Raw genomic sequence first — 16,650 nt, forward strand, 5'->3', positions numbered from 1 at the left:
ATCATTAATTTCACTCATTCCCTGCCTGCAACAGGAGTTTTGATGGTGGGCACAGGCCTGTCAACACAAGGGACAGCCATTCACTTTACCCACAGCCAGGCAAACACTAACAACAGATGCATCAGATTATGCCTCGGGGGCCCACAGAAATGTATTCAGGGCACATGGCCCCTAAGCCAAGGGCATCTTCACATCAATCAAAAAGAGATGCTAGCTGTACAAAATGCCCTGACAGCCTTCAAGGACCTACCTCATCCAGGACAGCTGCTGATAACGACGGACAACACCACAGTCATATGGTACATAAACAAGCAGGGGCACACACATTCCTACCCCCTCTGCAGGCAAGCCATGATTTTGTGGAAGACAGCATTGACCTACCAAGTACACATGCAAGCACAGTTCCTGCCAGGAAAAACAAATACTCTGGCAGACGAACTAAGCAGAAACCTCATGGATCCTCACGAGTGGAAACTAGATCCACAAATCTTAAGCATGATAACAAGGAAATGGGGATGTCCAGACATAGATCTTTTTGCCTCCCCTCACAACTGCCAACTTCAGAGATTCTGCACAAGGACTTATCACAAACAAGCTTGGAAAGTGGATGCCTTGTCATCCAGCTGGAACAACCTTACAGTATATGCATTTCCTCCACTGCCTCTCCTCCCCAAGGTACTCCTAAAGGTCAGACGAGAAGCCACAAATGATACTGATTGCCCCGGATTGGCCATGCCAACACTGGTATCCAATCCTAAGTAGCTTGTCCCAAGCCCAGCCTGGACATTGCCTCAAATTCCTCATTTACTGACCCAGCAAAACAATCAGATCCTGCACAGCCAACTCTGAACCCTAAATCTAACTGCATGGCGGATAATGTAACCATTCAGAATACACCTCTCCCTAAAGCAGTTATGGATGTTATTTTGGAGGCCAGGAGGCCCAGCACCAGAAAATCTTATGCAGAAAAATGGAAGAGATTTCATGCTTGGAACCAGGCACAAGGAATTGACACGCTTGTTCCAAATATTCCTCAGATTTTACAATATCTAACTGAGATGCTGGACAAAGGCCTATCCTTCTCATCAATTAAGATCCATGCCTCTGCCATTTCAGCTCATTACAGTACAGACCCACCTATTTTTTCACATGCATTGCTTAGTCAGTTCCTCAGGAGGGCCAAAAATGTAAGACTTCCAAGGAGAGCACCAATACCTGCATGGGACCTCAATTTTGTCTTGGAAAAACTCACACTGCATCCTTTCGAGCCAGCCAATACAGCTGAGATAAAATTCTTATCATGGAAAACAGCTCTGCTACTAGCAGTAACTTCAGCAAGAAGAGTCTCAGAGTTACAGGCATTAATGGCTGTGGAACCTTTTATTATCTTCCATCCGGACTGGGTTTCCCTAAGGACAAACCCAACATTTATGCCTAAGGTAGTGTCCAGTGTGGCTCTTAACCAAACCATTAATTTGCCTACTTTTTACCCAAACCCACAGAATAAAGTGGAGAGACTTCTGCATTCTTTGGACATACACAGACAGCTACGCTTCTACTTGGACAAAACTAAAGCTTTCAGAAAGATTGAGCAACTTTTAGTGGCATATGCTGCGGGATCACAAGGAAAGGCTATCTCAAAGCAGACTATTTCAAAATGGATAGGACACTGCATTTGTTTCTGCTATTCACAACATGGCAAGTCAGTGCCTAAGGGCATTAGACCACATTCTACTAGGGCAGCAGCCACCTCAGCAGCCTTCCTCAGAGGAGTACCAACCAAGGATATTTTGGAGGCTGCAACTTGGACTTCAGTGCACACTTTTACTAAGCACTACCACTTACCTCTTTACTCTAAATCCAGAGCAGGCTTTGCCACTGCAGTTCTACAGGGCCTTATAGCCTCTCCTAATTCTATTTAGACCCATCCACCCAACCTCAGCTTTGGGCTTCAACCCAGGTGTAATGACTGCAACAGTGAAACACGATGAACATAGTACAGTTGTGTACCTACCTTAAATGTAGATGTTCGAGTGTATTCACTGTTGCAGTCCAGGTTACCCACCCACCATCCCCCTTTCTTTGCTGGGACTTATCTGTACTTCTCTATCCTGTACAACCTATGCGGTGTATTTGCTTGTAGATGAAGATATTGTTTATTTTAGTGCATGCTTTTATAAGCAATATTTTTTAGCCTACCCTTTTGGGGGCACCTGTCATCTGGGGCAAGAAAAACTGAAGAAAATGGCGTCGGCTGCATCTTTTATACCCATGGCGCACTGACGTCAGGGAAGAGGTGACAGCAACCGACGCCAGACCAGGACTTTGGAATTCAGGCCGACTGCGGGTAGCCTGCCAGCAGGATAACCCAGGTGTAATGACTGCAACAGTGAATACACTCAAACATCTACATTTATGGTGAGGTACACAACTGTACTTTCCCAGGATCCAAGGTGGATGCCCCCTTGTGGAGTGGGATAACTGTAGCTGTGTGCCACTCTGTGGTTGCGAAGCCTGAGGTGAGGCCATGACACTTAGGTGAGGTGCCAGTTCATTTTGTAGTTTATGCAGTACACAGCCCAGGATGTAGTCTGGTCCCATGGATGCTGTATTCTTAGCTTTGGAGAGTGCAGGTTTTACATGCGTGGCCGTTATTACTGGAATTTGGCAATCTTTGGGTATTGAGATGGGCCTTTTACGGGGTGAGGGGGGGGTCAAGTTGGCACTGAATCGATCTGCCAGGATATTGGCAATATCCTTGGGATCAGTATATTTAATGCCATTCTGTTGTAGCTCTAAGCAGGTCTGAGTATTGCCATTAAGATTCTTGACATAGCTATAGAATGCCTTGTGGTTGTCTTTGGAATCTTTGGCAATTTTATTTTTGTAACTAGCTTTGGAGGATTTTATGAGGGATCTCAGCTTCTTACTGAGGCTGGTAAGGGAGTTTTTTGCATCCTGGGATTTTCCTCTTTTCTGCAACAGTTTCTTCCTTTTGTTGCAAAGTTTGTTTATGGCAGGGGACCACCAGATTGGCTTCCTTTTTTGGAGGAGAGCGTCTTGTTTCTATTTGCGATGGCACGATTCATGCACGAGTTGATGTGCTCATACAGTGCCTTAGTGTAGGATTCAGCAGTCAAGCTTTTAGTTCCTGTCTGCATAGGTGTCATGAAGTTTGTCACTTCTGACTTGAGTAGCATGAAGTTGGCTTTGGAGAAGTTTTCTGTGGAGGTTTCTTTACTGGGGTGGGAGAGGGATGTGGATGTCATGGGTGAGTAGCTTATGGTCAGACCTGACCAAGAAGAAGATGACCATAGGTGTGGAGCATTGATTTCCCATGTTGGTAATGACCAGGTCTAGGATATTGGAGGCCCTGGTGGGACTATGGATTAGCTGATCCAGGGCATTGGAATTTATGAATTCCAAGAACCGTTGGACAAAGTTGTTGGTACACGAGTAGTTTTCCCAGTTAATGGCAGGGTAGTTGAAATCACAGTATTAGGGTGTTTGGTTGTATCTTAATATTTTCCAGTATGTTTAGAAAGGTGTAGTGAGATTCTTGGGGCATGGTGGGGGATCTGTAGCAAGTACAGTTTGGATTGCAGTCTTACCTAGTGTTAGTTGCACCCGGAGAATTTCAGACGCATTGTGTTGGGCAACTAGCCTGGTGGTGTGAATATCCTTGGTGAATATGGATACTCCTCCACATTTAGTGTTTCGGTCCTGGTTTGGTGGCTGAAAAGTGTGGTAAGAGTTGTAGCCTGGTATTGCAGGGGTGCTCTCTGGAGCCTTGAACCAGGTCTCAGTTACTGAACAGATATGGATATTCTCCATTTTTAGGTGTGTCTCGAGAGAGTGCATTTTGAGGTTTAGACTTCTAGCATTGAGTACCATCACCTTCAGATTTTGCATGCTTGTTCTTGTTATGTTGGTGGTTTTGTCCTTTGAACTTTGCCTAAAAAAGGCACTATAGGGGTGGCAAGAGCCTTAGCCAGTAACCTGAATCCCAGGGGTGACAGGTGCAGACCATCTCTGGCTGAGAAACTTTCTGGTTTTAAAAGATGCTCCTCATGCAGTTATAAATTGCCTTATTCCAATTCACACGAGTGTTTGTATTGCTTGAGTGTGGGTCACCTGAGGTCAAATGTGATATTCGTGCTGCATTCAACCCCAGGGCCCTCACAAAGATGTAATAAGTTGCTTCTGAAGGGCTTGGCTCAGGGTGGTCCTCTGCCCTCACACTCTCTCTCCAAGCCCTCTCAGGATCCGAAGAGGAGGCCTCTCCCCTCCCTCAAAGGGGTCTCTCTCTCCTTCTCATTCCAAGAAGCCTAGGCTTTTGGATCGCAGATCCATGGATCCTAGCCCAGTCTCTGCAGCTTCACATCCAGGCTGTACCACTCCAAGAGCCTTAGATCAGACCTCTGGATCCAGGATCTCGGTGCAGCGGAGGCATTTGGATCTGAATAAGGGCAAGTCTTCTCTGGATCCAACACGTTCGTCAGATTCGTCCAGAGTGCCTTCCAAAGTGTCAAATTACCAGGATCAGATGGTTCTGTTGGATCCTATTATTATCAAGAGTTCCCCCTCTAGGTCATCTAGGAAGTCGGATCTGCCTCTTAATAGCCGGTCTTCTTCTCTGGACCGAAGAGTAATGAGATCCAAGGTAGGATTCCCATCTAGGTCTGGCCACTCAGCTTCATCCAGATCATCCAGAAGCCTCTTCCCCTCGGATATGGACAGGATAATGAGGAGTTTTTCAAGGCCCAAATTGAGTTGGGCTTGCTGCTATCCCTGGCTCAGGTGGCCAGGGGACCTTCATCATCTGCAGGACTCCACTCTCCTGTTACAATCCATCCGGTTTTGGAATGTCAGGACCCAGGGTATTGCCAGTGAGAGGCCGACGGTGTCTGGTATCCCCCCCCCACCTTTCTCTACTTCATCAGGATCCATGGCTGGCTCTGTTCCACTGCTCTCGGAACAGGCTGCACCTTGTTTTCGAGAAATCCATGCGGGTTCCTTGGGGGCAGGTTTGGGTCTGGAGTTTTCAGACCGTTCCCTTCGGGGCTTTGGCACTGGACAGCTTGGGGCTGCTATCATCGGAGGGCTTTGGTGCTGCATCTGGGGCTCTTCTCCATCCCCAGGTGGCACCTGTCGCTAGGTAGGAGAGGGGAGCCGTCGGCCTTTCGGGTGGTATAGAGGGTCTTCTCCAGCTTGGCAGTCACCTCTCCTTCTTTTCTAGGTCCTCCCTAGCCTCTCTCGGGTTTGGCTTGTGAGGCCTCATCATCCTTTCAGGGTTAGCCCTCCCGTGAGCACCTTCAGATGGGCACTGCCCCACTTGGGGTACCTGTCTCTTCTGAGTCCTTCCCTCAGCTGACCATGGAGGAACCCCCTCGGAAGAGAGCATGTAAGAGGAAACACTTGGACTTCCCCAGAGAGTCCCCTCACAGAGGACATGGATTTCGAGGAAGGAGACTGGTCCCCCAGACTTCCAGCTTGGGAAGTGTCCTTCGGGGACATCCTTGAAATTCTCAAGAAAAAAGGCAGTTGTTCTTCCCCAACCCCATGTTCAGAGGAGTTTGTGTTTGTGAAGGCCTTCAGGATGTGCCTATCTTCTGCCTGTTCCCCCCCCCCCCCCTGGTGATGAGTTTGCAAATCTTATTGCCTTCAGGGCCTGGAAAGAGCTGGACACGGTGGAACCTGTACCTAAAAAAGCCGACAAATTCCTCAGTACTCCCAGAGATGAGATGTTTTGGAGCAAAGGTGTCCCTGTTAATGCCATTGTGGTGGCCACCACTACTAAGAAGGAGCTGGCTGAGCAGAGCTCCTTGGTACATCCCCCAAACAGTGTGTCCTGGGTGATCTACCACTTTGAAAAGCGTGTGTTTGCCTCGGCTAAGTTTGGACTGAGAACAACTAAATGTTAAGTTGTCTATCTCGCCTTCATTCTTGCTGGATGGGTTCGGAGCCGACCTCGGCTCCGACTTGGCCACTCTAAAAGCTCGAGAGTTGGTTCCACCGGCTCGAGGCTCCCCTTATATCCCATAATGCTAGGCGTGAGTTACCCCAGATCTCGTTTGCCGCTACAGCATCGAGGTGTTGGTTTTTCTACCGGCTTGTTGGTAAGTGTATTTTTTGTGAAATTAGCATACTTAAAACCCTATAATTTTAAGTTTATATATATTTCCCTTAGTGTAGTGGATTTCTACCCCTGTTTTCCGAAAAATCCCATTTTTTTCCCACAAGAACTTTTAAAGTTCTCTCTCGGGCCTTCTGGCCTTTCCCCATCCCCTAGTGGTGTGTGTGTGTTACTCTTAATTAAACTTTAGTTAATTGTTTATTTTTGAGTTTTTAGAAGTAAAATTAGTGTAATCAGTGTGTCTGTTTGAGAGTGTGTGATTACACTTTTTGTCTAGGATGTCTAAAGACACAAAGGTCTCAGGCTTCAAGAAGTGTGATGCGTGCTGTCAGAAAATGTCTCTGACAGGCGGTCACACTTCTTGTGTCTACCTGGGGCCTTTGCACCTGCAGGACTCCTGTGCTGTATGCCACGGCTTCAGCCCCAGGGTCCTGCAGGAAAGAAAAAATAAGTTGATCCTACGGGGTCTTCTTAAGCCTGAGGATTCCCTTTCTGCTTCTGGGAAGCCCTCTAAGGTTTCTAGGTCCTCGGCTCCAGCTACTGAGCCGAGACCTAAAGCTACAAAACCTATGTCTGCATCGGCTCCGGCTGGAGCCGATGAGTCTACAGCTTCTGTGGTTCCCTCGGCTCCGGCTGGAGCTGAGGTAGTAGAAATTCCCTTGTCGGCTCCGACTAGACCTTCGGAGCCGACATCTAGGAAGAGATCCAGGTCACCATCCCTTGGCTCCGTTCATTCGGCTCCAGCATCTCCTCTGCTGTCTGAACGGAGCCATAAATCTCACTCCTCTAGGTCATCGAGGCTGTCGGATCATGACCTCCAGAGGGTAGTGAGTCGAATTCTTAAGTCCGAGGCACTGGCCCAAATGCTTCAGAGCCCGACTCATCAGTCGATGCCTGCCCCTGTCCATCAATATATTCCTCCTCCGACTCCGTTGAGCTCGGCGCCGGGCGTTGAACCGAGACTGTGGCAGCGTCGGAGCCGATACAGGTGTCTTCGGCTCCGTCGTCGGCTCCGATTTCTTCTTTCGAGGATTCTCGGCGCCGGACTTCCCTCGTCGGCTCCGAGGGGATGAGTGGCATCGGACCCTTGTCCGACCCCGCTCTTCCTCTCGGAGCTTCGGCGCTGGTGAGTTCGGCTCCGACATCGGCCTCGGAGCCATCACTGTCGGTGCCGAGGGAGGTCCTCAGCATATCAGAGCGGGGACCTCTGGCTTTGCCTGACAGGGGTGCGTTCGAGGTCATGCGGAGTGTGTTAGAGCCTGGCTCTACTCCACAGTCGGCTCCGTCCGCCCCTCCCTCTACGGTGCCTCAGGTCAAGTCGACTCACTCCCTCATCCCGGACCGCAGAGAGCCAGCTCCTCAGGAACCCCCTGTGGGGATTTCATCCTCTTCCGAGGCCTCTCCTGATTTGGCAGAAGAGCCCCCTCGGAAGAGGAAGTGTAAGAGGAAACACATTGACTCACCTGAGTCCATCACATCTGACACAGATTTAGATGATTCCGAGGGTTCCCCCCGTTCCCCTTCTGAAGATGTCTCCTTTGCAGACATTCTCGAAATCCTCAAACAGAGGGGAAATTGGCCAGCCCTCAGCCCTTCGGAGGATGAATCTGTGTACCTTGAGGCGTTCGGCTCTCGTCCTTCCACCTCCTGGGTGTCTCCCCCCTTTGACCCCCTCATGCAGGTGGTAGCTAAAAAGGCATGGATGGCTCCTGATTCAGTGGACCCCACTCCCAGGAGACCCTCCAAATTCATAACGGCACCAGCAGACAAACAGTTCTTGACAAAAGGAGTTTCTGTGGATGCTATGGTGGTAGCTGCTGCCACTAAGAAGGAACTAGCTGATCCTTCAGTACCTGTCCATCCACCTAACAAGGAATCTAGGTCCATGGACAGGTGCGGAAGCGGATGTTCTCGTCAGCGACATTTACTATGCGTTCGCTGAACTACCTGTGCCATTTCACTCGTCTTCAAAGGGACTTAATTAAAGAAGCGAGTGACATGTTGAAGGACCCTACAGCTGCGGGTTTTCAAGATAAGATGAACACGCAGCTGGCTACCCTTAACTCCATAGCCAACTCCTCCATGCCTCCTTTCTTATGTGGCTGATGGGCGAGTAGAACGCAGGGACAGGTGTGGCCTTACGTAGGCATGCCTGGATGCGGCTATGCAATTTTGGACCCCTTCAAGGCGTCTTTCACTAACTCCCCGTTTGATGGATCATCTCTCTTTGGTCCTCAAGTGAAAGAAACCTTGACTAGGTGCGAGACTGATGGCAAGACTCTTTCTGCCGTCGGAGTCCGTTTTTCTACTCCTTCTAGGCCTTACCCCAAAGGCCAGAAAAGTGGGAAAATGTGGTCCCGTAAACAATCTCAAGGGACTTCGCCTGATGCACAGTCGTTTTCCCGCCAGAGGCGGGAATAACAATGGTAGACGTCGCCCTAGAGGCAGGGGGGCTCCGCAGAACCAGGGCAATCGGGAAGCCTTCTCTGATAAGCCCTTTCAGCATCCCTGAGGTGTTGCCCGACTGCCCACCTTCGGAGGCAGTCGGGGGAAGATTGTCACTGTACCCAGAAGCCTGGCTATCCCTGACTCAAGACAAATGGGTACAGTCCGTCATTTCCGAAGGCTATTCTATCCCCATTCTTCGAATTCCAATCCAATCAAAAAAATCCCTTCCAGATGTTCCACCCGCTCAAAGGGATCTAGCGGTTTTGGAAATTTCAAAACTGCTTGCAAAAAGAGCAATTCAGCCAGTTCCAGCAGACCAGATAGGATCCGGAATCTACTCAAGGTTCTTTTTAGCTCCAAAGAAAACAGGGGACTGGAGACCAATTTTGGATCTCAGTATCTTGAACAGATCAGTCAAGAAAACAAGATTTCGGATGGTCACGCTGCAATCCATCCTTCCCTATTGGGAAAAGGCAACTGGATGTGCTCTATAGACCTTCAGGATGCGTACTATCACATAAAATGTACAGGCGCTCCAGAAGATTCCTCCGCTTCAGGCTGGGAACCAGTCATTTTCAGTTCAGGGCCCTGCCCTTTGGTCTCACCACTGCCCCCCGGGTGTTTACCAAATGCATGGCAGTGGTAGCTTCTCACCTGAGGCGACAAGGATTCCAGGTGTTTCCATATTTGGACGACTGGCTCCTCACAGCTCCCACCAAGCATCTCCTTCTGATGGCCAGGGATTACACTTTTCGCATTTGTCAAAAGTTAGGCATTTCAATAAATTGCGAAAAGTCTGTTTTGTCGCCTTGTCGTGCTATTACTTTCATAGGCGCAAATCTAGACACAGTAGACATGTCTGCGAGACTAACACATCAGAGAATAACAGACATTCACAAACTAGTCTCACTCCTTTTCAACAACAACAGAATCAAAGCCAGGTTAGTTCTGAAAGTGTTGGGAATTATGGCGGCGGCCATACCTCTGCTTCCATTAGCCAGATTCCACATGCGGATCCTTCAATGGATGCTCTTTACACAATGGTCATACCAGCAACTTCCAATGTCTCACACCATTATGATCACATGGCGTGCAGAAATCATCTCATGTGGTGGATGTCTTCCCCTCAGCTCTTGTTGGGAAGTCCCTTTGTTCCACCCCCTCCGGTTGCTACTCTGACAACGGATGCCTCCCTGATCAGGTGGGGGGAGCATTATCAGGGCAGGACGGTCCAGGGCACATGGCAACCAAACGAATGCCACTTGCACATAAATGTTCTGGAGATGAGAGCAGTGCTTTTAGCGTTGCAAGCCCTTCAAGACTCTCTTCCCTTGGGAACGATTGCAATCCAGACAGACAATATGTCTGTAGTGTGGTACATCAACAAACAAGGCGGAACCAGGTCATACCCCCTGTGTCGAGAAGCACTCAGATTGTGGCAATGGGCGATTTCTTCTCAGCGGTTTCTGATAGCAACGCACATCCCCGGGAAGTCCAATCAAATTGCGGACAAGTTGAGCAGAGCTATCCTCATGCCTCACGAGTGGTCTCTGAAAGACTCTGTTGTGAGAGAAATTTTCCTCAAGTGGGGTCAGCCTTGCTGCGATCTTTTTGCTACTCCCCAAAACAGCAAGTGCAGAGAATATTTCACTCTATTCCCTTTACCAGGCCAACCCAGCAGAGACGCTCTAGTCCAAGTTTGGCCCCGGGGACTTCTGTATGCATTTCCTCCCTTCCCACTAATCTCTCAAGTGATACAGAAAGCTATCGCTCAGAAGGCCTCATTAATCCTCATTGCTCCTTACTGGCCTCGACAGGTGTGGTTCCCCTTTCTACATCAATTTCTATTGGAGCAACCGTGGCATCTGGACCTAGTTCCAGATCTTTTGATCCATCAGTCGGGTCAGCTTCATCGCTCCCTCCCCTCTCTGAACCTCACTGCTTGGTTCCTCCAGTTCCAACCTTAGCCAGGCTTCCTCAATTATCTCACTCCGTTCGAGATATTTTGATAGCTTCCCATAAATCTTCCACTCGGAAGATTTATTTGAGTAAGTGGAAACGCTTCACACATTGGGCTCAAGGAAGGGACATAGATCCTTTCACTGCTTCCATCCAAATAGTCCTTGATTTTCTAGCTGAACTCTTCCATGCAGGTTCATCTCCCTCTACTCTTAAAGTTCAATTGGCAGCTATTTCTAACTTCCATGTGGGTATTTCTGAATCTGCCTTAATGTCCCACAAGCTTTGCAAAGCATTTTTGAAAGGAGTTTTTCTTCTCAGAAGTCCTATAAGAAATCCTCCTTCTCCTTGGGACCTAAATTTAGTTCTTGCTTCTTTGATTCTTCCCCCTTTTGAACCTGCAGTCTCCTGTTCTTTAAAATTGCTATCATGGAAGACTCTCTTTCTGGTAGCTATTACTTCAGCTAGAAGAGTTTCAGAACTTCAAGCACTCAGCTGTCAACCTCCTTATCTCTTGTTTCATAAGGACAGGGTATCCTTACGAACGAACCCGTCCTTTTTGCCCAAGGTAGTCTCGACGTCAAATCTAAATCAAAGCATTGACCTCCCTGTCTTTTTTCCAGAATATTCCAATAGATCTGAACAAAAATTACACTACCTGGATGTTCATCGTCAATTGAGGTACTATTTGGATAGAACAAAACAATTCAGAAAATCTGACCAGCTGTTTGTCTCCTATGCGGAAGGCAGAAAGGGACTTTCAGTATCAAAGGTATCATTATCCAGATGGCTAACATCTTTGATTTCCCTTGTATATGAAATTAGACACCAAAAGCTGCCTAATAAACCTAAGGCCCATTCCACCAGAGCTTTGGCTACTTCTTTAGCCTTCCAAGACAGACTGCCTATTGACACCATTTGTGCAGCTGCTACTTGGGCTTCTCCTCACACTTTCATTTCTCATTATAAGTTGGATTTAGCTTCTAGGCATAGAGCTAACTTTGGTTCCACTGTTCTCAGGAGTCTGTTCCGTTAGGCCACCCGGGACAAGGTGCTAGGGGACGGTCCCATCCAGCAAGAATGAAGGCGAGATAGACAACTTAACATAAAGAAGTTATGTTCTTACCATAACGTTCCATGTTAGTTGTCTTCTTCTCGCCTTCTTCTTGCGTCCCACCCTCCTGCCCCTGGCCTGGACAGACCTAGAGGAGTTGTGATTGTGACCTCTCTTTCTACCACCTCTGTACTTTAGGTATATGCCCTGCTGTGCATATTTCCTGGATCAGGATGTAGGTCACCCTTCTCTTCTCCCTTGTTTATAGAGGTGGATTTTGTTACTAATTATTCTGTTACTATTATAGGCTGGGCCTAGCTTACAAACGAGATCTGAGGTAACTCACGCCTAGCATTATGGGATATAAGGGGAGCCTCGAGCCGGTGGAACCAACTCTCGAGCTTTTAGAGTGGCCGAGTCGGAGCCGAGGTCGGCTCCGAACCCATCCAGCAAGAAGAAGGCGAGAAGAAGACAACTAACATGGAACGTTATGGTAAGAACATAACTTCTTTTTATATGACCCATTTTACCCGGCTTCAGAGGGATTTGGTTTCAGAGCTCACCACTTTCCTTACAAAGTCGTTGCCTCTGGAGAGTCTTAAACTGGTCTCTCCTAGGCTGTCTACTGTGACTTCCTTGGCTAATGCTTCGATGAGGTTGATCTCCAACATGGTGGAGGCCATCTCTTGAGCGGCAGATACAGGCATTGCCATTCTTTGGCATGCCTGGCTTTGGCTTTGCAGGTTTGCAGAACCCTTTAAGGCATCCTTTGCTAATGCCCCCTCTGACGTTCCACCTTGTTTGGACTGTCAATCAAGGATACATTAACCTGCAGCAAGCAAGAGGTTAAGACTCTCTGCAGTTGGCATCAAGTTTTCTACTCCCCAAAGGTCCTTTACTAAGACACAGAGGGGCAGTAAAAAAACTCTGGTTCTACAAGACTTAGTCTTCCCCTCAAGATCCTTTCCAGGAATCCTCTTCCATAGCCGGGGCAGGGGATTCATTGGCAGGCGTAGCCCCAGGTGCAGAGGGGGGGTCTGCAAGAACTAAGGGTGCTGGGAACCTTTCTCAGAGAAGCCCTTTCAGCACTCCTGAGGCGCTGCCCAACTGTCCTGCCCTGTAGGCAGTCATGAACGACTCTCCCTTCACTCACTAACCTAGACGAGTCTCACCTCTGATCAGTGGGTGTTAAAAATTATTTCCAAGGATTACTCCATTCCCTTTTCTCAGCACCCTCCAATTCGAAAATTTCTCCCAGACGTTCCAACCCACCAAAGGGAGTTAGCCTATCCGGAGGTTCAAGACCTTCTTCAAAAAAGAGCCATCCAAGATGTCCCAACAGGACGAGGGTCTAGAACTTACCCTCACTTTTTTTTTGGTGACAAAGACCACCAGGGACCTGTGTCCAGTTTTGGACCTCAGTGAGCTAAACATATCTGTCAGGAAGTCCAAGTTCCAGATGGTCACTGTTCAGTCCATTCTGCCTGTTATGCGCAAGAATGATTGAATGTGGTCAGTGGATCTCAAGGATGCTTACTATCACATAAAGATCGACAGATGCTCCAGGAGACACTTATACTTTCAGTTAGGCCCATTCATTACCAGATGTTCTTCGTGTTTCACTGTTGCAGTCATCACATTTGGGTTATGCCTGCCAGGGTAGCCCTCAGTCGGCCCGAATACCAGAGGCTTACTATTTCTGCATCAGTTGCCGTCGCTCCAGGACTGACGTCAGGTCTTCATTAGTTTAAAATAAGGCAGCCAACACCATTACATCAGTCTTTCTTGCCAAGGAGCCTGAAGCAGAAGCAGTTTGCATGAGTGCCAGTCGGCCGCTACCTGAGTTTTCATTTTCCAAATTGAAGTTGAAGTGTTCTAAAGCTAAGTACCCCGTTGGGGATCCTTTTTTCTTACTCTAACCAATGTCAGAAAAAGTTAACAATTGTCTCGCCTGTGGAAAGCAAATACCACAACGAGACTTTCATTCTTACTGCGTCACTTGCTTAGGCCTAGACCATGACATCCCCCGCTGTCACTTTTGTGCTTTGTTCAGTGCCAGATCTCTACATCGTCAGGCCCTTATTGTAGCTAGATATTTTTGCTCTCAGTCCTTGAATTCCGATATGGCTTCAGTAAGCCATCCGACAGCAGATCTTCTGAAAAAACATAAGGATAAAGACAGAGACAAACCGCACAGGTTCAAACCTACCAATGACGCTTCCATTAAGCTAGTCATCAGCTCTCCAGTCCTCAGTGAGATGCTTTTGCAGGCCCTGATGCCTGCTTCTGTGGATTCGCAGGCTGCTACTGAGACTCATTTGGAGTCCGGTATGCCACAAGACTCTTCATCGACTAAGGATCCTGCAGATATCTCTACCTTGGATGAGTCTGGAGCTGCTGAGCAGGCACCGGCTTCCCAGGAAGTACTTTGCAGTACCGATTCTCGACAGACCGACAACTTCTTTGGCGTCTACCGTTCTTGTAAAAACTACCAAGTTTCTAAGGCCCAAGGTACGAACCACACCCAAGAAACCGACGACCCTATCTCAGGCACCTGCTTCCTTGTCTCAGTCTCAAATGCTTAAAATGATGGAAGACCTTAGAATGCTGATCAGGGGAAACCAAGCTACCCCTTCCAAAGGAAAAAGAGATTTGTCCTCAGTAGTTTTATCTGAACAGGAGTCCGCTGACTCTGATGCATCTGAATATGAAGACATGCAACCCCTCTCTGCTTATGAGGATTCTGATGCAGAGGAATTCATTCCTTCAGCCTCTCCACCCGAAGACTTTTCCTTTGGGGAAAACCTACATACTTTAAGGGAGCATTTCCAATGGGAATGTCAGGACTGCCCTCAGTCTAAAAACTGACTCAGGGAAGTCTTAGATCTTCCACAGCACAGACCTCTGGCCATTCCTCCTGTCCTGGATGTTGTGGATGATGTTTTCATGGAATCTGATTTGACTCCTTACACCCTCCTTCCTGCTCCAGGAAACCTGACAGGTACTATAGAGTCCCTGACTCTCACAAATTTCTTTTCAGAAATCCTAATGCTGACCTTGAGGTTGTTTCTCAAGGCCTAAAGGAATTAAAGCAACTTCTGCAGGGATTCCCGTGCATTAGACAGATGGGGTAAGAAAGTATACACCTTTGCTATTCCTGCTATTAGATGCTATTAGAGCACTAAGTTGGCAGTTCTATATGCTAAAATTTCAGCAACATACCATGGAACTCCTCAAACAAAAAAAAAAATCATCTTTTCCTGCTTGTGCGGAAAATAGAGAGTTACAAGAGTTAATGCATTCCGCAAGTCAAGTAACTAAGCACACCTTACAATGTGGTTTTGATGCTCTAGAAGCACCTTGCAGGGCAGCAGTCACTGGTTCTGTCCTTAGAAGGCATGTTTTGCTTAAGGAACAGCCCTTGCCAGACCATGTCAAATCCAAATTATTGGATGCACCCTTGCACAAAGACAACTTATTTGGCACCAAGGCAGAGGAGGTCTTAAAAAAGATGGAAGAAAAATCTAAATCTATGCAGACAGTTAAGGACTTCCTGCAGGTCCAGCCACCCAGGTTCAGTAGGCATTGCCCCTACAAGCACTGGTCCTTTCCTGCCCCTTCGAGATCAGTTCAGCCCAGACCCAGGGGAAGCAGGTCCCCCAGACAGCAGCCCCAGGGAATGCAGAGATCTAAGAAATGGAGTTTCTCCTCTTCAAAACCAGGGAGTGGTAAGCCACCCCCTCGTGGTAAGAACTCACAATGACTCTCCACTTCCACCCCATCCCTCTGCCCACCTGCATTTACCCCTAGGAGGTAAACTCTCCTTCCACGCAAGCACCTGGGCCACCATTACCAACGACCACTGGGTCCTCAACATAGTGTCCCAGGGATAAAGATTTTATTTCCACACACTACCAACCCCAAACGGGTTCCCAGATCTTCCCCCATACCAGTGGGCAGAGGCAAAAAAGCAAGTCCTTTCCCTGCTCTCTATGAGGGCAATAGAGCATGTTCCTGCAGAACAGATAGGCCAAGGTTTCTACTCCATACTCTTCCTGCTACCCAGAAAAGAGGGCACATGGTGCCCCATCCTCGATCTATCCATTCTAAACACCTTTCTGGTGATACCAAAATTCAAAATGCTCACCCTCCAGCAACTACTTTCTCTGCTCTTAGAGGATGCTTGGTTAGCCACCCTAGATCTAAAAGAGGCCTACCTACACATCCCAATCAGGGAATCATGCAGGAAATGTCTACATTTCAGGGCAGGATCACTGCACTTTCAGTTCTCTGTGCTTTTCTTTGGCTTATCCACTGCTCCCAGAGTTTTCACAAAATGTCTGGCTCCCACCATTGCTTTTTGCAGACAAAGAAATATTCAAATTTACCCATAATTAGACGACTGTCTAATTCAGGCAGACAGTGCTGCTCAAGCACCTGGCCTTTGTAAAGGACCTACTGACCTCCCTAGGGTATACTATCAACAAAAAGAAATGCAAACTAGTACCCACCCAAATAATTATATTCCTAGGAGCAAGCCTGGACACAGCATCCGAGATGGCATTCCTTACACCAGAAAAGCAAACCTACCTGACAGCCTACTTCTCTCAACTAGCCACCAGACCCCCAGTTGTCCACAAGGAAAATCCTGCAAGCTCTGGGGTTTATGGCGGCTTGCATTCTACTCATTCCATATGCCAGACTGCATATGAGGAAACTACAGTGGTACCTAAAAAGTCTTTGGTGTCAACACACTCAAGACCTGGGAACTCTTATACCAATGATACCTTGTTTTTGGCACCAAGGCAGAGGAGGTCTTAAAAAAGATGGAAGAAAAAGCTAAATCTATGCAGACAGTTAAGGACTTCCTGCAGGTCCAGCCACCCAGGTTCAGTAGGCATTGCCCCTACAAGCACTGGTCCTTTCCTGCCCCCTCGAGATCAGTTCAGCCCAGATCCAGGGGAAGCAGGTCCCCCAGACAGCAGCCCCAAAATTCTTCATGATTTTCTTTGGTGGGCAGCAGCATGCTACCACAAGGGACTACCCTTCTCAC

At 48.0% G+C, this 16,650-nt stretch overlaps 1 protein-coding gene across 1 annotated transcript in view; it reads left to right on the forward strand.

The window, feature by feature from the left end:
* The window catches only part of LOC122799215 (myosin phosphatase Rho-interacting protein-like), a 2,938,789-nt gene that overhangs the window by 2,157,138 nt on the left and 765,001 nt on the right, over positions 1-16,650 (forward strand). The gene's annotated exons all lie outside the window — the stretch shown is intronic.

Source organism: Protopterus annectens, chromosome 4.part0 (assembly GCF_019279795.1).
Source record: "Protopterus annectens isolate FY-2018-M chromosome 4.part0, PAN1.0, whole genome shotgun sequence".
NCBI classification, from domain to species: domain Eukaryota; kingdom Metazoa; phylum Chordata; order Ceratodontiformes; family Protopteridae; genus Protopterus; species Protopterus annectens.